General features: G+C 41.0%; 1 protein-coding gene across 9 annotated transcripts in view; it reads left to right on the top strand.

Moving 5' to 3' along the window:
* pyd (zonula occludens-like protein polychaetoid) overlaps positions 1-24,267 on the top strand; it is a 662,689-nt gene that overhangs the window by 24,214 nt on the left and 614,208 nt on the right. The window lies entirely within an intron of this gene.

Raw genomic sequence — 24,267 nt, forward strand, 5'->3', positions numbered from 1 at the left:
AAATAATAATATGAAAAAATTCTAGTGCATTAACAGTCTTTTTAACTAATAAATTCCATCTTCTCGATATGGAAGGAATTATCTCCAGAGGAGTACAGAGGAGTCAGTCTTTTGCCTGAATGGCAAGAGTTTGTAATAGATATAGATTAATAAAGCAGACGTCTTGTCTTTTAAAGATCCTAGTGAAGCACGTGCAGGAACCATCATTGTAAGTACTTCCCTCTTGTTGTAAGTGTGAAACCGAAGTCTGTTAAATGTTGTGCACTCATGCAGGATTGCTGGTCATATCATAGTCTTGGAAAACATAAGATGACAAGTGAATCTTTACAAACTGTTGCTTTACTTCAGTTTTTGCTTAAATTTACTTTCCTGTGTTAATTGTTTTTAAGCCAGTAATATATAATTTTCAATTTGTGGGGCGTGATCTGAGGCGATGATCTCCAGAATCGTTAATAGTTATCAATAGATATAATAGCCAAAGTGAGGAAAATAAAACTTTGGAATATGAGAATTTTTGTACAACTTGAGATGTCAGTCATGGTACACTACATAACACGTATACTCTGTCTATAATATTGTCCTGTATTGCCAGGTACTTCCGAGGCAGCAGTGAGTCGACAGCAAGAAAATGTACAACCGCCATTTCCATTCAGTCAAGAATCACTAAATTATGTAAACTGCTGGAGGCGCCTCCAGACAGTCGGGATGTACTCTAGAAACGTAGTACAGAGATACGGTCCAGTATATACGATAATTAACACATGGATAGTAGATGAGGATCTGCTTATCTACACACTACTATAGCAACTTATTTGAATAAGAGATACGGGAGGGTGCCATAAGGTAATCTTTCCTCATTTTACATCGTTCGTTTTCTTTCGCGATTCCTAGTTTCATCACCCCCTCCCCCCCAAAAAAAAATCCTTGTTATAGGTCGAGTAACAGAAGGTCAGTTAAACCTATAAAAACTATATCTGGGCAAGCCGAAGCATATTCCAGATCTACACACTTATCAGACAAAATGAAGCTGGATTACATAGACATAGTGGACGTCAACATTCGTCCTTCACGACTTTACTCTTTACCAGCAGATATAAAAAATGCAGTTTTGCTGGTACGAAGGTAGAAGTTCCCGACGCTGGGTCACCTTTACGCTGTGGTGAGCTTTGAGTGGTTTGTACCCTGGGTAGGAGCCTCTCTAGGAGAGCTGTCACTCCCCACGCAGGGTGATACTCTCTCCACAGAGTGCCACTTTTCCCACAGGGTGATACTCTCCCCACAGGGTGCAACTCTTCCCGTAGGGTGCAACTCTCCCTACAGGGTGCAACTCTCCCCACAGGGTGCCACTTTTCCCACAGGGTGCCACTCTCCCCATCCGTTCCTTGCCTAAGAAATCAGCAACTCTTTCAGCATAAATGGTGAGGATATTTTCCCCTTTCATCTAAATTTGCTGATAACTTGGAACAAATTATGGATATGGATTGAAATGTAAAAAATACTTTAGTCTTTTTTTTGTAATTATGATTTCTGTAATATGAGAGTGAATTGTTGATGACAGTTGCAAGTTGATAATGATAATGTAAAGTTGATATGTCGGGTGGGCTTGCCTTGTTGAGTCTATGTCTAGCCGGGAGATGCCTCTAGCTAGCGGCTCACATGTGAGGGTCTCGTGAAATCACACGTAGCCACGGAGCCTATACAGCTAGTCAGGGAGCCTGTGTATAACATAGCTGGGATTATCTACATATACTATACAAGTAATACAAGTAATCAGTGACACACTACTGACATAACATTAGAAGCAAAATGTGGTGAGAGCGTTGAATAATAAACGGTTCTTGTGTTTTGTAAATAAACTGCAGGAACTTGTCGATATAGGACTAGTTCTTGTAGGAGGTGCCTGATGAGCCAGGGTGTGGTGCATACACGAGCCTGCGGGCGCTGACAACGGTAATCTGGTTAATCAAGCAGTCACTAGGTAAGCTTGAGCTTCGGACGGGCTGCTGGAAAACTCTCGAAACCTGCTATCCTGGGCCTGCTTTAAGTTACCAGGTACTCTGTCCTGCTATCCTGGTCCTGTTGTAACTTACCACTGCTGGGAATTCATGTTATTTACATTTACACAATAATAGTTTACGGTAGTAGTAACGCCTGACACCTGCTCTACACGACAGTTATTGCATCACAAATCCCGGTGGGAAATACGTGACGTCAGCCCAGTTAGTCTCAAGGTGTTAGGTAAAAGGACACAAGTGTAACTAATGCGATATATTTATAGTGGCAACGTTTCGCTCTCCAGGAGGAGAGCGAAGCTTTGTCAAGCCGTAACGGCTTGACAAAGCTCCTGGAGAACGAAACGTTACTGCAATGAAATATCACATTACACAAATAACCCGCACATAGGAGAGAGGAGCTTACGATGACGTTGCTGTCCGACTTGGACCATTTACAAAGTCACATAAGTTGCACTTGTGTCCTTTTACCTAGCATATTCTCAGTAATTTTACCATCATTCTTACAGTCTCAAAGTGTGTTTATTGTGGTGCTTCATTCTTTCTTAAATAAAAAATTAAACTATACTTTTGACGGGTTTCGAGAGTTTGTCAACTCCTGCAGCCCAGCTCAGGGCCTGGCTTGTCCCTATGGCCGTATTGTTCTCTAAAAGTTGCTGTGTCATTTTTTATTGATTACCTGTCGGGAGGAATATGTGCTCAGTGAGATGACCGGGCCGCCGGGGCGATGATCCCCGGGAACAAAATTTTTCGGTGTTGAGATGCGTAAAGCCTGTGCAGCCAAGTAGTGGCTAGTTGTTTATATTAATATGTTAGTATGAGAACCAGTGTGCTTTCTGCCTTGTATCATGATGCTGATTCTTGAGAGGTGACAGTGGGAGTGGGTTATGTGACCTGCCAAGAGTCACTGGAAGTTATGGTCACTGTGTGGATCAGAGAAGGTAAGCAGTGTGTTAGGCCACTGTCAGCATGTGCTTCGTGTCCGTGTGATTTGGGCAGGCTCTTACTATCTCACCACTGCACTTCACTAAATCCCGACTGACAATAGCACTCTTAGGAAAGAGCAGAAAGAAGCAGCCGGTGTGTCCTGTGTCTGCTTCTGCTGGCGTGCCCTGCGTCTGCTGCTGCTAGTGTGTTGCTGTTCCAACATTGGTGGTGACAGGGAAGTCCCTTTGGTGATGGAGAGTAAAGTGGTTTACTGTAATGTAAGGGAGGGTTAAGTGGTATGTAATTAAGTGTTTTGCAGTGTAGTTGTAGAAGGTCGATTCTAACCTCTACAACCATACTGCACCAAATGTTGGAGATATGTGGGATAGTGTAAGGTTCAGTGGTATACCTAATATATATTTGCTATGGATTTGTTGCCTTGGTATTCAAGAGGAATATAATGTACTTACACTCACGCTCCATTGAGTATGAGGTGTGCACACTACCACTGCAGCCTGGGCTTTGTGTCCTGAAACCCAGGAATGTTTACTCAACACACCAGATAGCGAGAGTTGTACTGGTGGCTCAGACCACTGTGTTCGGGACTTGTTACAAGGGTCACCTTGTTTATACCTGCCTACATTGGTGTCAATATAAACCTATTTCGCCACAGTGTCGATAACAGTATAGAGGAGGAATAACACGGACCCACAGTATTCCTGTTTAGTGTTATGTTTACGCTAGTGTGAACATTGTTTGGTGAAGGAGTGTGGTGCATTTGTGTAATGTACAGGAAGTTTGGTGCACTTGTTCGTGTAAGATACAGGAAGTCTGGTGCACTTGTGTAAGATACAGGGAAGTGTTAACACAGTGTATGGTGCACTCTCTTGTCTATAATATTACTGTGGGCAGAAATCAAGTCCCAGAACAGAGTGCATGGGCATGCTCTTGATACCTTTACCTCAGTCTTGATGAGGATGTATGTTCGTATTCATTGTAATACTCAAAAAATAAGACATGAGCAACACCCAAGTATATTACAAGCATTGAAGATACCCAAGTATCGCACATTTGTCTAATCAACCTATCGGTATTGTATACCATCATAATATGGTAGCACTCACAGGCTGGACGGAGTTCATTTAAAACACTGTCTCTTTATTGGATGCTAAATACGAATTCATATTGCTCATTTAGGATTTTATCTCTATAATTATTGGTCACTGTAATAAGAAAGTATTGGAAAACGTTTTTCTTAGGATTATATATACATGTATATATATATATATATATATATATATATATATATATATATATATATATATATATATATATATATATATAAATATAATGTCATTGGTTTTCTTCTCTTCCATTAATTCTCTTGTCAAGTGAGTGTGTTTTGTTATGTGGTCTAATATTTGTGTTTATTGCCTTTATTGGGACATTCGTGATCGTTCGAACTGTTTAGGAATATATTTCTTCTTCTGTGGTTTAGCGTGTTCTCTCTGTTTAATTTCTCAGCGGGACACGTGTCTTTATTCAGCTTTTCTGGGCAGTGGTTTGAGGTAGGTTTGTTGAGGAAGGTTCTCCAAGTAATGCTGAATAGTTCCTTGTTGATTTTGTCCCACTCAATCCTCTTGTATTGAATAATTCTTTATGTCGCAGTATAATAATTTGTTTGTACAGGTGTTTCACTGATTGTGTGATCGTAAAGATCGGAAAAAAGAATTTAATATTTTCTAGTTACATTAGTTATCTGTTTTTCAACATGAAATTTAACTAACACTTCAGAGTTGTGATACTGTAATGTTTTGAGCTACTTCAGGGTAGTTTGTATTTTATAATATTGTTCTCCCTCATTTTCACTCTAAATTTGAAAAATTTAGGAAAATTTGGAAAATATTTTGTACAGGGGAAAAATGAAATATTAAAATATATGAATGTATGGGCGTGTCTCTAGGGTGATTGATCACTGAACTTGCTCACTGCACTGCACTGCACTGTTACCTCCCTTGCACTGCACTATTACCTCCCTTGCACTGCACGGTTACATCCTATGCACTGCACGGTTACCTCCCTTGCACTGCACGGTTACCTCCCTTGCACTGCACGGTTACCTCCCTTGCACTGCACGGTTACCTCCCTTGCACTGCACGGTTACCTCCCTTGCACTGCACGGTTACCTCCCTTGCACTGCACGGTTACCTCCCTTGCACTGCACTAATACCTCCCTTTGCGCATCACGCGCATTGCCTTAACTTTTCGAAGCCATTTTTGTATATTAATTAGGCGGTGTGTTAGCTGCTCTTGCCTTGCACTGTGAGGTGCGTTCATGAGTGTAATTCTCATGTTTATGTTCACCAAGTTGATTCTTAATTCCATTACTTCTTTATATACGATCTAAACAGTTGAGGGGCCTTAATGTGCAGAGTTACTTCCCTATGCCACCTGTGTGTTGTATCACATCAGTACGTGTACATTATAGTCTGTTGCGATACAAACTTCATTGCTTATGAAACTTAGAGTGTAAGTGTACAAGTTGCAGTCATGTGTTAGAGATAGGTAGTGTGTCTTTATTGTCTCTCGCTTAACGAATGGAGAATCGAACCTTTACTGCTTTATATAAAGTAAATACTGAAAAGCATTGTAGTTGTTTCTGTGAGGAGGCCAGTGATAAAGGACTCTTTGTCTTCACTCTTTTTCAAACTAAATAAAAAAAGCCTTAATATTATGTCTAGTAGTAAAGTGTGTAGTTTCCCTCACTAATGATTACAATAGTGAGGCTATAGTGATGGGGTATAGTGGTGGAGGTACAGTGGTAGAGGAACAGTGGTAGAGGGTACAGTGGTGGAGCGTGTTGAAGCTGTGTGCGGACGCGGAAAATGGATGGTTGAGTCGTTAGAAGGAAATGGATGGTAGGATATTATCGGAGGTATGAATAGGGGAGTGTGTAATAAATCCTGCTACTGCCTCCTGCCGTCTTCCTAGGCACGCACCCTGTGGTGACGATGGTGCTGGAGGTGTGGTGGTGGTGTTGACAGTGGTAGTGGTTGTGGTAGTGACGGTGGCGGTGGTGACGGTGGTAGTGGTGGTGGCGGTAGATACTTCAAACGTCGAGATAATAGAACATCACTGACTCATCATCCCAGATGGTACCAACCTATCTGCTTCATGGGTTATTACGGTGCACCTTTGATCATTAGTGTGCTGTAGGCTATCAGTAGCGACTGCTGTAACCACTCAACCACGGAGTTTGCAATAGGATGATTTTACAGCTGTTATGTTGTAAGCCACTCAAATCCGTGGCTGAGTAGCTGAGTACGATTCGCGTTCCCCACCTAGTATTCTCTATATTCATTGGCAGTTCATTACCACTTGGTTGTATACTGTGTGCGTGTCTACCTGGAGGGTATTCTGGGGAAGGAGGGGAAGAAAAGGGGAGGGAGAAGATGGAAGAAAGGAAAAAAGCGACGCTAAAGATTGAAGAAAGGACAATTATAAATGCTGTAAAAATCAATAAAACGACATGAGGTCACTTAAAAACTCGTATAGCCTAAAACCAACTCAAAACAATCTAAACTCTCCAAAACTAATTAAAGCCTCGTAAAACTACTAACGATTTATGACAGTTATTTAAGCCATGTGTATTTAATACACATTAATTTAAAATATCGTTTAAGATTTTTTTTCAGTATCGCTTTCAGTAAAACCCTTAGATCTGATACTGAGTGATTCTGTGGTATACTATCATAGGTTCTTTGCACTCAAAACAAGCAGAATAATACATGTGAGGCTGATCCACTGATTATGTCTTCTACAGTAGTCCGGTTATGTCCCTGTATTATATTGATAAAGTCACTGGACGGTGAAACGTCTAGAAAATAAAGATAACCAGAGGTTTCACATGTGGCTCATCCAATCACTGCATCGCTAGCGACTTTTTATTATTTGGTCAATAGCTCTACTGCCCATTGGGTAGGGAAACGGTCGTTATTTGGATGATACGACGTAGTCCATGTCCAGAGATCACCAGAGAAAGAATAAAGATTAGCCCACTGTCGAAATTCTGTTAAATAATAGCAACAACGCAGTGACATGACAAAAAATACCTGTCTAACGTTAATGGAGTGATAGCTGCTCTGGAACTCTCCCCACTCCTGAAGGAGTGTACTGCGCAACGTTATCTGTCACCATATTTCATTCAATCGAGTCTGGGAGCTTTCTGATGAAACCTTGTATATTGTTATATTGCTATATATATAAGACTTAATCAGTATAGACATTAAAGAACGAAAAATTAGGATGATTTAGCTTAGTGTGTGCTGGTTGTGTACTATTTCCAATATTAAAAGATAAAAGCACTGAGACGAAGAATATATAATATATAATTTGCAAGTCTAGGACCTTCATTCATCAGCAGTTACTGAAGAGGGTCTCGGTAACAGAAATATGCAGACTTACTAATTTATCGTTTCCTTCCTTAAATAGGTTTTGAAATGCATATATGTGTATAAATGGGGAAGTGGAGAAGAATCGTTCCTCCATAAGCCATGCATATCTTAAGAGGCGATTAAAATGCCGAGAGCAACAGGCTGGCAACCCCTTCTTCTGTATAAATTACTAAATGTAAAAAGAACTTTCGTGTTTCTTTTTAGGTACCCTGCCTCGGTGGGAGACGGCCGGTATGTCAAATGTATAATTATATATATATATATAGTGTGTGTGTGTGCATATATATATATATATATATATATATATATATATATATATATATATATATATATATATATATATATAATTAAGCAAATATCATAAACCAAGCGATACAAGATGAAAAACTCCCCTCCCTCCTTCCGTGGTTGTTTTGCATACACATATGTATCCTGGGGACCCTCATCCTCAGAAATGACAATAAACGTACCTCAGGGAAAACTCAAGGTTCTCCCCTGAGCTATTTGAATATTTTCTTCTCCTGTCACCCCCGATATTCTATATTCTATGTGAACTCTATTAATAGATAGAATACAGTGACAGAAAACACAAATATGAATACATTGGTACAATATATCAAAGGTTATGAATCTCCTGCAGCTCCTATGAAGCTGGACGCGAGCCCAGTATGCAGCATGCATTTCCCCTCTGGATGGCCATGCTGAGGCGTTGCAACATGAAAGTGGCTACCCTTGGGTCCCTAGTGGTGTCGATGAGTCTGGAACCCAGTTCTTTAAGGGAACGTGTGGCATTTTTTCCCTTTGATTCCAAGGTCTCTGATTCCACTGAGACAAATTGATACTGTTGGCTTATGTCCCCGTATTTGCCGATCTTGTACTCCTCCCTGTGATCAGCAGCTCTTCTCTGTCGCCCGACACTGTGATCAATGTAGGTGTCAGCCAGTGTCGACGCAGGTATAGTCCCATGCTAAGAGCTTGCCATTCTTCTAAGGATAGATGGTGATCCCGTCGGGGCAGTTTGGTGGGTTGTGGGTATTGTTGGCTGCTAGTGATCAGGGCTCTCTCTCGGCTGGGCATCCAACTGTAGCAAGGGTTCTCTTTATGATGTCGTTGACTTCGTTGTGTCTTGCATGCCAGCCCTTGGTTTTGGAACAGTTAAGACCATGTAGACCATGTTGGTCGACTTGCGCATCACCGCAAATACAGGTATATTCCGTGTGAATTGGGGCAGCAAGGCCGAATAAGGCAAGCGAAAATTTGTGTGTGCAATAATTTCACAAAAAATCATTCTGAGCCTAACGAAAAAAATATATTTCATTGTGTTTGTTTATTATTAAATTATTGTAAACTTGTCTTAAATATATTCAGCTGAATTAAGCTAAATTGCGTTAATAATAGGGTTAGGTAAGTTTTCCATTTTTTTTATACAAAATTATTAATTTTTACTTTAACATAAATGAAAAAATATATATCTTTAAATGTGTAAGAGAAAATTTTAGAAAGGACTTAATTTTAAATGAGTTTTGGCTAATTGACCAATTTTACCTATTCGGCACGCCTGCCGTGGTTTGGTAAATGATTCAAAAACCACTTATTTCGTGGTTTCATTGCTATATAGACTGCTTGTGGAGGCAGGTATTCAAACAGGAGGAGGCTGAAATTAGTCCTTGAGCGTGCATCTGCCACGAGTGTCCTAGCAACATGAAACAAGCCTAGCTCGCTAGGCTCGATGGCTGAGATGGTAGGGTGACATGTACATTGTGTGGCCTCTTGAGGCGGGACTGTGCCGTGGGGTCGAATCCTGCCCTTCCCCAGTTTGGTAAATTTAATATATTTAGTATATATATATGTATATATATATATATATATATATATATATATATATATATATATATATATATATATATATATATATATATATATATATTATACATTTATGTTTGTGTATTGTACTTGGTTGATGCAAAAAAAGTCCAATCTTTCCTGAGCTCTAGTTATAAAGACATAATTTGATGCCATGCTGAGAGGTGTGTGTGTGGAGTATTAAATCATAAGAGGATGCAGCAGAGGTAAAAAGGAGGTCCTCCGGGGAAGATATTCTCAAGTTTGTTGTCTCGTAAACTCAGACCAGTGGAAAATCCTCGATATTGATGACAGTATCTCACCCTGGTGCCGAGATCTGGAAAATGTGTGTGCTCTTTGTTCTTGCCTCTACCGTAATACAGTGTTTGCTGGGTGTATCTTGGGAGTGACTCACGTTATTGTAGCTCAGCCCGGCTCGCACATATTACTTTCGCCATTTAATGGGAATCATCCAAGTCTCATTCATTATTCAGATGTATTCTGCAAGACGAAGGCTAACCCGCCATCCAGACTAAAGTAAATATAACATCAGTTTTACTCAGGAAATCTACAGGTAGTAAAATTTATGTAATAGTTTTGAGATCACATATATGTTGTGTATATGCATTAATGGTGCTTTACGTACATTTAACTTAGTATAAAGAAGTAAAGGCATTGAGATTTATTTTTGTTTAACTCTTATGAGAATATTTCCTTGATGGTCACTTTCCATTCCTGGCGTTCTTGTACATCTCAGTGCTGTGGTTAGCGCGTTTGGCTCACGTCCAAGGGTACATGGGATCGAACCCCACTGCGAGGCGCGGCATATAGTTAAATCTCTTGACACCTGCTGCCTCAGTTACCTAGCAATAAATAGAACCCGGGAGTTAGTCAACTGTTGTGGGTCGCATTATGGGGAAGGTCCTGAGGAGCCCAACGACAGTAAACTACATCGATTACCTTTATTGGGTTGTCATGAGAGTATCTAACCCTTGGGGTTAATAACCCGAATAAAGTTTTATTTCTCCTCGGTCTGTTATATGAGACAACATTTGTAGCTCATGTGGAAGCGCCACCTCTGAAGGACCTCGGTTCAGTCCCGACAAAAGTTGAAATGCTTGGCATGTTTTCTGACACCCGTATCCTCTCTGCACTTAGCGGTTAACGGGTACGATATATGTTAGCCGACTGCAGCAGGTCGCATTCTGGGTAGGAGAATCAAAGTGCCGGGCAGCGTTGTATGACCCTTGTGGGTTTAGAGCTTGGTTATGATTATAATAATCAAAGGACCATAGTGGACATAAATCAGGAAAAGTAGGCTTATTGGGTTATCGATTAATAATTCTCCGAATTAATGATACAAATTAAATCTGCTACTTCATCCGTGGTATCTTTGTTTGCTTCAGTGTATCGCTTGTTCTTGTGGCGGCTCCGTTTACAGAAGTGATCCCCGTTATTCATAGTGATGCCGTTTTCTTTGGCTGGTGATACATTTACCCGTACATAATATTTTCTTAATATCCTTTCATGTTACTAATTATATACAGTGATGGAACTAAAGAAGAACACTGGCAGGGCTGCATCTGCTCTTACACTGATTGCCTTTACCTCACATTGTAGAAGGGAGAATGAGAAGCAATGTACAGTTCTGATGGATGCTATCATACATTAAATTGATAATTAGAAAAAAAGTACACATAATTAAAATGTTGAATATGACTTTGGGATATCTGTGTCGAACAGAAATAATAATAGAGAAGTAAATAATGAATATGAATGTTACTGGAATTCATTTAGAAGCCTGAGTAGATCTGACTCGTGAAATCGTAATAGCACGATTGTAACCAAGCCAGGCTACTGGTGGGGTTAGAACCCATGACAGGTGAGACAAACTCCACTAGTGGTGAGCCCAGTGGCTCACCACTAGTGATTCAATTTTTATTTATTCTAAAACTGAATGTTTATTGATTCAATTTATATTTATTCTTAAACTGAATGTTAATGATTCAGTGTATATTTATTCTAAAACTGGATGTTTAGTGATTAATTTTATACTTGTTCTAAAACCGAATGTTTAATCGTTCAATTTATATTTATTCTAAAACTGGATGTTTAGTGATTCGGTTTTCATTTGATGACACTACATTTCTCTTTCGTAATCCCATATATTTTTTTTTTATTTTACGGTGAGTATTCTATTATCTGTGGTTGTCCGTTATTTATATATTTTTTCAAAATTTTCATGATGACATTGATGAGTGGACATTGTATCGCATGGTGATACATTTTCTTGTATAATTATTCCATTTACTTAATGTTACATTAACATGTTTCATACTGCCATCATGGTCATCAACATTTTATTGTTGGTATCTCTCTTTAATTGTAATTCATCTTACGTGCGGGATCACATTTACTTCCCACAGCTTAGGTTAGGTTTGTCAGGAAACAAGACAAATGTTTCCTGACGCGGGCCTTGTTAATATGATGACCCGCAGCTGGAACTTCTGGTCATCTAATAGAGGCCTTCCACTGGCTTACCGATCCACCCCCTTTAAAAATTAAGGTTATAATTATTCCATTTTTTTCTTCCCACAGAACACAGTGATCATTATTAATAATCTATTTTCCACATTGTGACTGCAGCTTTATTAGTATATATATATATATATATATATATATATATATATATATATATATATATATATAGCGAAGGCTATAAATGTTTAAACGTTACTTTTACAGCTAAAAATAATTATACAGCTAACAGTTCATTATTTTACTAATAATCGCAAATATAATCCCGTGTTATATATATATGGGTATATCAGCCACTGTCATGTAATTATTTAGAGCACAAACGCTATAATTGCATACTGGTAATAACTAGTGTCTGATTAATTGTTATTACCTCTCGTATGTAATGTTATGATTATTATTATTGCTCTGTCGGGTGAGGCTAATGGTGTTGGTGTTGCTCTTTACAGGTGAGTTTGACGGGAGTGTGACGCTCGGTCTGCAACACTGGGTAAGTGTGTTGGGGTGTGACGCTCGGTCTGCAATGCTAGGCGTTGCGGGGTGAGTGTGACGCTCGGTCTGCAACACTGGATGTTGGGGGTGAGTGTGACGCTCGGTCTGCAACACTGGATGTTGGGGGTGAGTGTGACGCTCGGTCTGCAACACCGGGTGTGTTGGGGTGAGTGTGACCATCTATTTTAGTAGTAAATTAATGTGTTAAGAAAAATCACCTGTTGCTTGTTTTTAATCATATGATAACCCAGACAGTGGCTCAATAAGAGCTTAAAAACTGTCTATACATAATTGTGTCCTTAGCTCAAGGTCACAGTGTGTACGTGGTAGAGCACTTGGCTCTTCACCTCTGACGTGTGGTTGCAGAGACGAAATATGCATCTCAAGTCAATAACCGTCTACTAACCACCCTTAGATCATATACCTCTAGGAATACAATAAAGGTTGTAGTTTTAGCAGGTTCCTGGGGCTATAGCGGAGAAGCAGCTGACGCTATCGTAGTGGGTATGTCATCTCATAGTCTGGTGGGTAGTATAGTAATAACTGTGTAGCTGTTCGGTGGTGCTGCTGGCATTTCTGTGGCAGTCTTGCATATTTTCTTTTTCGTAACCTAGTCATTTGTTAAGACTGTCGTGGGCTGATTAGTATGAGGAAAAGTACTTGCACATCCCTGGTGGCTAATTTGGCAGCTTCATCTGTAGCCTCGTTCCTTTGGTAACCAGTCGAGTGTAGTTTTTCTTTCCTGTACAAATTGGCCCTGTAAAATGCTTAAGATAGATGTAAGTCTTACGTAATCCTGAGGTTGAGTGTTGGAGTCTCTGGAGACCAGAAATGAAATCTGTGTGAAGAAGAACGTGCTGCTTATTCTGTTGTACAGTATGGATTATTGCCTTCTGGTTTACCGCTTAGTTTGTAGTATTGATCAAGGAGTCTTCATCCCTTGGACTGTCCATCAGGGTGCACTCCAGCTACTGAACATTTGCTGTCTGGATCCATTGATCTCTCAGTGGGCCATGCTTGATTCTCCCTGACGTAGTAGTAGGGTGTCTGCTCTCTATATACTGTACTTGTTCACTAGGGGACACAGTATGACAGTCTGATGGTTCCGGTTGCTATGATGGTGCAAGAGTGCACATCTCTTCTGGTAGGTCAGTTATATTTTTTCCAGCAGTTGTCGCATAGTTCTTCCTACATAGGCTATGGTTCTCAGCCAAGTGTTTTCACTAGAAAAAAGTCTCTGTCCGAGAGCCGAGTATTTTTTTTTTTTTTTTTTTTTTTCAGAGAGGCACTTCGTCGATGGGATATTTTGGCCATTAAATAGACGTTTATATATTGTACGTTGCGCCTGAGAGCAGGAAGCTAATCTAACTGATTTACTCCACTGGGGCGCTCAGAGTATAGGTCATTTTGTGTGATATTTTATTACCTTTATTCGCTTTTTGTCTGCGAGGGATGTGTAAATTAGTGCTGACACACAAAGGGAACGAATTACGTCGAAGGCAATCTTATTGCCTCGTGACTGGTACCAGTATATGATTTTATCAATCCAAGTACCAGGGTATTGGTATTTGGTAACAGGCAGTACATTCCAGTTCAGCGTTTAGTATGTGGAGTGATGATCAGTTCCCTTCCTTGATTATCAACGCCTTTAATTTCTCTGCTGAAATCTTTACTCCTAATTACCTACAAGTGGTGGATATGAGGTCCAAATTGAGTAGTTCTACAATACTTTCAGTTGCTCCTACGCCTAGTGTGAAGCCAAAAAAATGTTTGTGGACGGGGGGGGGGGGGCTAAGTTTCCACTGCAGTCGGGTTAGTCAAATTCTTTGTGATGTTTTGGCTGTGCTGCGCGTTAGAGAAATTGGTCTTTGTTTGTCAGGCACAGTTGGCTTGGGATAGATGTTTTGTTTAAAACAGCCAAGATTATTACCCCTCCTTTTGGGCCAGCAATGGATAGATAGCATAGCGCAAGTGATTTCATCATTGCCAGGGGCGGTGTCACTTTTCGGTTTCATGGTTTTCTTTAGTTCTTGTATGGTGGGCTGTCAGGTCAGCTTTCTCACATGTAGTTCTGATTTATTACTGTCGTTCTGGCAGGAGCTCTAAATTGGATGTCCTAAGGATCATTCTTGGAGTTTTCCTGTCTCTTGCAGGGGTTCAGGGTCATTTGGGATTTTTGCAGTCCTCTCACCAGTGGCTGTTTTGAGCCGGAATCATATTTCAGACGAGGTGGATTGATCGCATGAGGGACACCATTCAAGCCATTTATTATTCTTGGTCTTGCTGGACACCAACTTTCCTCAATAAATCTCTTGTTTCTGTTGGACACTGTCTGTACATCTTACGGTGTATAATTCTGTGCTTTGGTTTCCTTACATATTCATCATACATCTTCCGATCCCTTCTAAACTTGAAACAAAATACTGGAAGACCCCAGTGGAAATAAGTCACTTCGATTTTATGTTGGGTTGTATTTAATTAGATTTACATAATTTACTACCAAGATTAGTATTCCTTAAACCAAGTATCGCCAGACTTTCGTTAGACGGGAACTACTTTTTACAAAGTTCTCTGTGTGATCCATAAACTATAACACACACACACACACACACGTACAAGCAGCAACAGTCTGTGTGACCAGGATGGCACTAGACGAGTAGGAAGACTCTTGAAACTCAACGAGAGTAATTAGTAAGGTAGGGCGCGCGCGCACGCGCGCACGCACGCACGCACGCACACACACACACACACACACACACACACACACACACACACACACACACACGAGGTGTCAGAGTGGGCACCTGTGACCAGCGGGGTCCCGCAGGGGTCAGTCCTACGACCAGTGCTGTTTCTGGTATTTGTGAACGACATGACGGAAGGAATAGACTCTGAGGTGTCCCTGTTTGCAGATGACGTGAAGTTGATAAGAAGAATTCACTCGATCGAAGACCAGGCAGAACTACAAAGGGATCTGGACAGGCTGCAGACCTGGTCCAGCAATTGGCTCCTGGAGTTCAATCCCACCAAGTGCAAAGTCATGAAGATTGGGGAAGGGCAAAGAAGGCCGCAGACGGAGTACAGTCTAGGGGGTCAGAGACTACAAACCTCACTCAAGGAAAAAGATCTTGGGGTGAGTATAACACCAGGCACATCTGAAGCGCACATCAACCAAATAACTGCTGCAGCATATGGGCGCCTAGCAAACCTCAGAACAGCATTCCGACATCTTAATAAGGAATCATTCAGGACCCTGTACACCGTGTACGTTAGGCCCATATTGGAGTATGCGGCACCAGTTTGGAACCCACACCTAGCCAAGCACGTGAAGAAACTAGAGAAAGTGCAAAGGTTTGCAACAAGACTAGTCCCAGAGCTAAGAGGTATGTCCTACGAGGAGAGGTTAAGGGAAATCAACCTGACGACACTGGAGGACAGGAGAGATAGGGGGGACATGATAACGACATACAAAATACTGAGAGGAATTGACAAGGTGGACAAAGACAGGATGTTCCAGAGATTGGACACAGTAACAAGGGGACACAGTTGGAAGCTGAAGACACAGATGAATCACAGGGATGTTAGGAAGTATTTCTTCAGCCACAGAGTAGTCAGTAAGTGGAATAGTTTGGGAAGCGATGTAGTGGAGGCAGGATCCATACATAGCTTTAAGCAGAGGTATGATAAAGCTCACGGCTCAGGGAGAGTGACCTAGTAGCGATCAGTGAAGAGGCGGGGCCAGGAGCTCGGACTCGACCCCCGCAACCTCAACTAGGTGAGTACAACTAGGTGAGTACACACACACACACACACACACACACACACACACACACACACACACACACACATATATATATTATATATATATATATATATATATATATATATATATATATATATATATATATATATATATATATATTAATATATATATGTATATATATATACGTTGTGCCGAATAGGTAAAAATTGGTCAGTTAGCAAGAACTCATTTAAAATTAAGTATCATGTGGGGTTCGAACACGTGGATAGGGTAAAGAAATACTCACGTAGGCTGGAAGTACGTATATTGTATATTACGGATAGTGTGGGTAGCACCAAACAGCCGTGGCCTGCCTCCTTGCTCACTCTCGTAAGACTGACTAACCCCAGTGCCCATATGTGAGGGGGTGTTTGAAATACTGCTGTGGTCAGCACAATATGAATACAGACAGTGATCAGTGATTCACGCAGAGACGGTTGGTAGTGAGTCATCTACTGGTACACTGGTTACTGGTAACTGGTTACTACTACTGAGAGCTCGGCGACGCTAACGTATGTCGTCCCGACATACAACTAATACAACTAGAGATGGCAGGTATACGGCTTGGGCTGATTCTATACAATGTCAAAGTACACAACAGTTGAACATTATAACATACATAAGTAGAACATTGGAATGGAAGCTTATGTAACTGAAACTGTAATGCAATACAAGGTATAATATAGCACAACTCATCGAATGAAACTCAACGTTGGGAATACACAATAGAAGTGATAAAAAAAAAATTTGATCGATCGATCTGTATTCATGTGATCTACGGATTCTGAGGAAGGAATATATATACAAAGAAAGAGTGTTTAACAGAAAGGCAGATTCGTTGCACTCAAATCTAGACTGTTAACTCTCAGAATTCGGAGAGAACGTGAACACAAAAAAAATTCTTGAATACTGATAAGTTGATACTGTAATTATTCATCTATACAGGTTATTTACATTTAACCCCAACTCTGCTAGGGTAAGATTGACATATGCAGAATGGGTGTCATCTCTGGGAGGATCAAACTCTGTTGCATTGGCTAACTCATGCTGTATTTGAGGCAAATCTGAATTGGAAGTTACAAATGATACTTGAGGATTTCTCAATACCTGTCGTGTACGTAGGGAATAACGACATTCAGGTTGATCGTCTGACTGAGTATCAGAGGAAGAGAGTACAGGATCAGGAGGATTGTCAGAGTCTGTCACATTAGTCTGGGTTGCAACATCATTATCATCACATACTAACTTCATATGATCTAAATGCGATTCTTTATACTGACCAGTACTAATTTCTCTAACCTTATACTTATTACCAGTGATATGTTCAACTACTCGATAAGGACCAACAAACTTTTGATCAAGCTTTGGCATTGCAGACGTTTTATTAAAGTTAGTCAGCATAACTCTCGAACCTACTTTGATTTTGGATGGCTTTGCTCGAGTGTTTGCGACTCTTGTAAATTCTACTGTTGATTTATGAAGTGTTTCACGGATTCTTCTAAAAACACTTTGAGCTAAGCTGGTACAAGTTGCTATGAAATCATCAGGGTTGTAATTTGGTTTCGGATTAGAATATAACAACTCATAAGGCAAACGTTTATCTACACCATACAATGCATAATGTGGAGTGTCACCTATAGAAACATTGTAAGCAGAATTTATAGCACACTGCACATCAGGTATAACTTCATCCCAAGTTTCACTGTTGGGATTGATAGTGGCTCTCAAGACATCAAGTACTTTTTTATTGGTTCTTTCCGCTAACCCATTGCTGGCAGGATGATGAGGAACAATGATGGATTTAGAGATCTTGTACAAGGTGCACAAATTTTCAAGAATCTCATTACAGAATTCACCTCCATTATCTGTTACTAGGGACTTAGGGGTGGTATGCCTGCAGATAATGCGTTCTTTAAACGCTTTAGCTACTGTCTTGGCAGTCTTATCTGCAATAGGAACTAACTCACAATATCTGGTGAAATGGTCTACCATAACACACAGATGTTTGTTGCCGTGGAGGGAACATTGGAGATTAGTTAACAAATCTAGCACAACTCTTTCCCAAGGTTCGCTAGTAGTTGGATACACTTGGATTGGATTAGGGCCATTAGCATTACCTTTATGTTGCATGCAGACACTACATTTCTTAACATACTCAGAAATATCAGTTGCCATACGAGGCCAAAAGTATTTCAATCTGGCTTGTTTTACTGAACGATCCATACCAGGGTGCGTAACACCTGGTACATCGTGAACTAGCTGTAAGGCTACATTCACTAGTGACTCTGGAATTACTAACTGGTATACTCTTCTGCTAGGAGTACCCAACTCGGCTGTTTGATACAGTAATTCTTGGTTCATGACAAAGTCACTGATGGGTGCTGGTGGCTTCACAGTCAGAATAAGATCTTCCTGGAGCAGGAATCGAATCACACCAGACCACATGGGATCTGTTCGTTGAGCATTCTTTACATCTTCAGCACTAAATGGAGGGTCTGCAGTTACTATACTAACATGTCGCGATAAGGCATCTGCGACTACATTTGACTTGCCAGGTAAGTGTTGAAAGGTGGGATTGAACTCTTGGATAGTCAAGGTCCATCTGGCTCACCTTCCAGTAGGTTGTTTGTTCTGGAATAAAGGTATCAGTGGAGCATGGTCTGTCAAGACATGAACAGAGTACTGATAAATAATGTCTCGGAAGTGCTTCAAAGACCATACTATTGCTAAAGCTTCTTGCTCAGTTACTGTATAATTACGTTCAGCCTTCGTAAGGACTCGGCTAGCAAATGCAACTGCGTTGTACTTGCCATCGGTCTTCTGAGCTAGTACGGCGCCTGTGCCAATTGAACTAGCATCAGTTGTCAGATAGAAGGGCTTAGAAAAATCTGGAAATTTCAAAATTGGAGCAGATGTTAGCTTTTCCTTTAGAGTTTGGAATGCTCTTTCTTGACGGAAGGTCCAAACAAAAGGAGCATCTTTCTTAAGCAACTCAGAGGAGCAGCTATGGAAGAAAAATTGGCAATGAAAGATATATAAAAACCTGCTAAGCCCACAAAGGATCTTACGGCATCAGCAGTTTTGGGTGTTGGAATATTTAGTACTGCAGTTACTTTACTTTGGTCAGTCGTAACCCCTCTAGGAGTGACTACGTGACCAAGAAACTTAATTTCTGATCTGAAAAATTGACAGTAGTCCCAGTGCAGTGTCGTCATCGTCTGCTTTCTCTCTCTCTCTCTCTCCAACTTAGGCTGTCAAAAACTCCCGCCAACAATTACCACTTAACCAACTACCCCCAATTTCGTCATTACTGCACGAACCAGTGCTCGGGCAATTATCCGCCCCAACTGGTTATACTTAAACCCACAACATTTCCCGCTAGATACAAATTTACAGAGGGAAAGGCATCGTAACGTCGCTTGTTATGTAGTTGCAAATAATTATGAGTAATATTTCTTCAGTTTGACCCAAGAACATAAACAGTTGCAGGTGAGATAATGTGGGTGAGAGTTCAACTCAACTCTCACTCATTATTCACTAAACACATGGAGCGCCTTTCTAGATCAGCTATGCTGGAACAAGCTCCTCTCCAACTTTTTTTTTTTTCCCCATCCACGCAGGCGGGGGTCTGATTCTCCACCCACTTGTCTTCCTCTGAGTTTTTTATTTGTCTAGAGATGAGAGTAATGATGAAGAGGAGGAGAGCAGCAGTGAAGACCAAATGGGTCAGCGAGCCGTTAGCAACAACAGCCTGGTTGACCAGGCAGACAACAAGGAAGCCTGGTCTCACACCAGGCTGCGGGGAAGACCCCTCGAAACCTGTCACATACATGTCACAGTTATGTCACCATACAAAAAACACTTATTTCCACAAACTTTTCAAAGGATCATTAAATGATGGGGTTAAATTGCTAGGAGTTAAATAGTAAATTAATAACATTTCCTGAAAATACATGTGATGTATAGAATTACCGTAGCACATGAATAAATTGCCTAGAAAATCTACACTCCTACTATCTTTTGGAATACTTCAGCCTCAGAGTTTTTAAGTGAAAGATGGCAGACAATAACAGTGTGTCACAAAAATCACTTGGAAGAAACCCAGATCAACAAGCGCATGTCACAGACCTCAGACTGGGAGACGCTGGTGTTGATGCAGCACAACTCCTGTTAGCTCTTGTATCCTAATTCCTAAGTTGTACGTCAGGAGCACCATGTTGTAAGTCAGGAGCACCATGTTGTAAGTCAGGAGCACCATGTTGTACGTCTGGAGCACCATTTTGTGAGTCAGGAGCACCATGTTGTACGTCTGGAGCACAATGTTGTACGTCAGGAGCACCATGTTGTACGTCAGGAGAACCATGTACGTCAGGAGCACCATGCTGTACGTCAGGAGCACCATGTTATACGTCAGGAGCACCATGTTGTACTTCTGGAGCACCATGTTGTACGTCAGGAGCACCATGTTGTGAGTCCGGAGCACCATGTTGTACGTCAGGAGCACCATGTTGTGAGTCAGGAGCACCATGTTGTACGTCTGGAGCACCATGTTGTACGTCAGGAGCACCATGTTGTACGTCAGGAGCACCATGTTTGAGTCAGGAGCACCATGTTTGAGTCAGGAGCACCATGTTGTACGTCAGGAGCACCATGTTGTACGTCAGGAGCACCATGTTGTACGTCTGGAGCACCATGTTGTACGTCAGGAGCACCATGTTGTACGTCAGGAGCACCATGTACGTCTGGAGCACCATGTTGTGAGTCAGGAGCACTATGTTGTACGTCTGGAGCACCATGGTGTGAGTCAGGAGCACCATGTTGTACGTCTGGAGCACCATGTTGTGAATCAAGAGCACCATGTTGTACGTCTGGAGCACCATGGTGTGAGTCAGGAGCACCATGTTGTACGTCTGGAGCACCATGTTGTACGTCTGGAGCACCATGTTGTGAGTCAGGAGCACCATATTGTACGTCTGGAGCACCATGTTGTGAGTCAGGAGCACCATGTTGTATGTCTGGAGCACCATGTTGTACGTCTGGAGCACCATGTTGTACGTCTGGAGCACCATGTTGTGAGTCAGGAGCACCATGTTGTATCATGTGGGGTTCGAACACGTGGATTGGGTAAACAAATACTCACGTAGGCTGGAAGTACGTATATTGTAACTGAAGTATGTGGAAGGGCGCCACAGCCGAACCTGCCTCTCTCTGCCCCTTGGCTAGACTGACTGAGGAGTGCCCATGGGCGAGGGGGCGCTTGAAATCCTGCTAGGTCAGCAACAATATGAATACAGCCAATGATTCACGCAGAGACGGTTGGTAGTGAGTCATCTACTGGTACACTGGTTACTGGTAACTGGTTACTACTACTGAGAGCTCGGCGACGCTAACGTATGTCATCCCGACATACAACTAATACAAACTAGAGATGGCAGGTATACGGCTTGGGCTGATTCTATACAATGTCAAAGTACACAACAATTGAAGATTATAACATACATAAGTAGAACATTGGAATGGAAGCTTACGTAACTGAAACTGTAATGCAATACAAGGTATAATATAGCACAACTCATTGAATGAAACTCAATGTTGAGATTACACAATAGAAATGATAAAAAAAAAAATTTGATCGATCGATCTGTATTCATGTGATCTACGGATTCTGAGGAAGGAATATATACAAAGAAAGAAGTGTTTAACAGAAAGGCAGATTCGGTGCACTCAAATCTAGACTGTTAACTCTCAGAATGCGGAGAGAACATGAACACAAAAAAAAAATTCTTGCATACTGATAAGTTGATACTGTAATTATTCATCTATACAGGTTATTTACATTTAACCCCAACTCTGCTAGGGTAAGATTGACATATGCAGAATGGGTGTCATCTCTGGGAGGATCAAACTCCGCATCAGGTGTTGCACTGTCTAACTCATGCTGCATTTGAGGCAAATCTGAATTGGAAGTTACAAATGATACTTGAGGATTTCTCAATACCTGTCGTGTACGTAGGGAATAACGACACTCAGGTTGATCGTCTGACTGAGTATCAGAGGAAGAGAGTACAGGATCAGGAAGATTGTCAGAGTCTGTCACATTAGTCTGGGTTGGAACATCATTATCATCACATACTAACTTCATATGATCTAAATGCGATTCTTTATACTGACCAGTACTAATCTCTCTAACCTTATACTTATTACCAGTGATATGTTCAACTACTCGATAAGGACCAACAAACTTTTAATCAAGCTTTGGCATTGCAGACGTTTTGTTAAAGTTAGTCAGCATAACTCTCGAACCTACTTTGATTTTGGATGGCTTTGCTCGAGTGTTTGCGACTCTTGTAAATTCTGCTGTTGATTTATGAAGTGTTTCATGGATTCTTCTAAAAACACTTTGAGCTAAGCTGGTACGAGTTGCTATGAAATCATCAGGGTTGTAATTTGGTTTCGGATTAGAATATAACAACTCATAAGGCAAACGTTTATCTACACCATACAATGCATAATGTGGAGTGTCACCTATAGAAACATTGTAAGCAGAATTTATAGCACACTGCACATCAGGTATAACTTCATCCCAAGTTTCACTGTTGGGATTGATAGTGGCTCTCAAGACATCAGGTACTTTCTTATTGGTTCGTTCCGCTAACTCATTGCTGGCAGGATGATGAGGAACAATGGTGGATTTAGAGATCTTGTACAAGGTACACAAATTTTCAAGAATCTCATTACAGAATTCACCTCCATTATCTGTTACTAGAGACTTAGGGGTGGTATGCCTGCAGATAATGCGTTCTTTAAACGCTTTAGCTACTGTCTCGGCAGTCTTATCTGCAATAGGAACTAACTCACAATATCTGGTGAAATGGTCTACCATAACACACAGATGTTTGTTGCCTTGGAGGGAACATTGGAAATTAGTTAACAGATCTAGCGCAACTCTTTCCCATGGTTCGCTAGTAGTTGGATACACTTGGATTGGATTAGGGCCATTAGCATTACCTTTATGTTGCATGCAGACACTACATTTCTTAACATACTCAGAAATATCAGTTGCCATACGAGGCCAAAAGTATTTCAATCTGGCTTGTTTTACTGAACGATCCATACCAGGGTGCGTAACACCTGGTACATCGTGAACTAGCTGTAAGGCTACATTCACTAGTGACTCTGGAATTACTAACTGGTATACTCTTCTGCTAGGAGTACCCAACTTGGCTGTTCGATACAGTAATTCTTGGTTCATGACAAAGTCACTGATGGGTGCTGGTGGCTTCACAGTCAGAATAAGATCTTCCTAGAGCAGGAATCGAATCACACCAGACCACATGGGATCTGTTCGTTGAGCATTCTTTACATCTTCAGCACTAAATGGAGGGTCTGCAGTTACTATACTAACATGTCGCGATAAGGCATCTGCGACTACATTTGACTTGCCAGGTAAGTGTTCAAAGGTGGGATTGAACTCTTGGATAGTCAAGGTCCATCTGGCTAACCTTCCAGTAGGTTGTTTGTTCTGGAATAAAGGTATCAGTGGAGCATGGTCTGTCAAGACATGAACAGAGTACTGATAAATAATGTCTTGGAAGTGCTTCAAAGACCATACTATTGCTAAAGCTTCTTGCTCAGTTACTGTATAATTATGTTCAGCCTTCGTAAGGACTCGGCTAGCAAATGCAACTGCGTTGTACTTGCCATCGGTCTTCTGAGCTAGTACGGCACCTATGCCAATTGAACTAGCATCAGTTGTCAGATAGAAGGGCTTAGAAAAATCTGGAAATTTCAAAATTGGAGCGGATGTTAGCTTTTCTTTTAGAGTTTGGAATGCTCTTTCTTGACGGAAGGTCCAAACAAAAGGAGCATCTTTCTTAAGCAACTCAGTTAGAGGAGCAGCTATGGAAGAAAAATTGGCAATGAAAGATCTATAAAAACCTGCTAAGCCCACAAAGGATCTTACGGCATCAGCAGTTTTGGGTGTTGGAAAATTTAGTACTGCAGTTACTTTACTTTGGTCAGTCGTAACCCCTCTAGGAGTGACTATGTAACCAAGAAACTTAATTTCTGATCTGAAAAATTGACATTTAGACAGTTTGATCTTTAAATTGGCTTCTTCAAGCTTACCAAGTACTACATCAAGTCTTTGCAAGTGTGTATCCATGTCTTTAGACATGACGATTATGCCATCTAAGTATAC

Source organism: Cherax quadricarinatus, chromosome 52 (genome assembly GCF_038502225.1).
Source record: "Cherax quadricarinatus isolate ZL_2023a chromosome 52, ASM3850222v1, whole genome shotgun sequence".
Lineage (NCBI taxonomy): Eukaryota > Metazoa > Arthropoda > Malacostraca > Decapoda > Parastacidae > Cherax > Cherax quadricarinatus.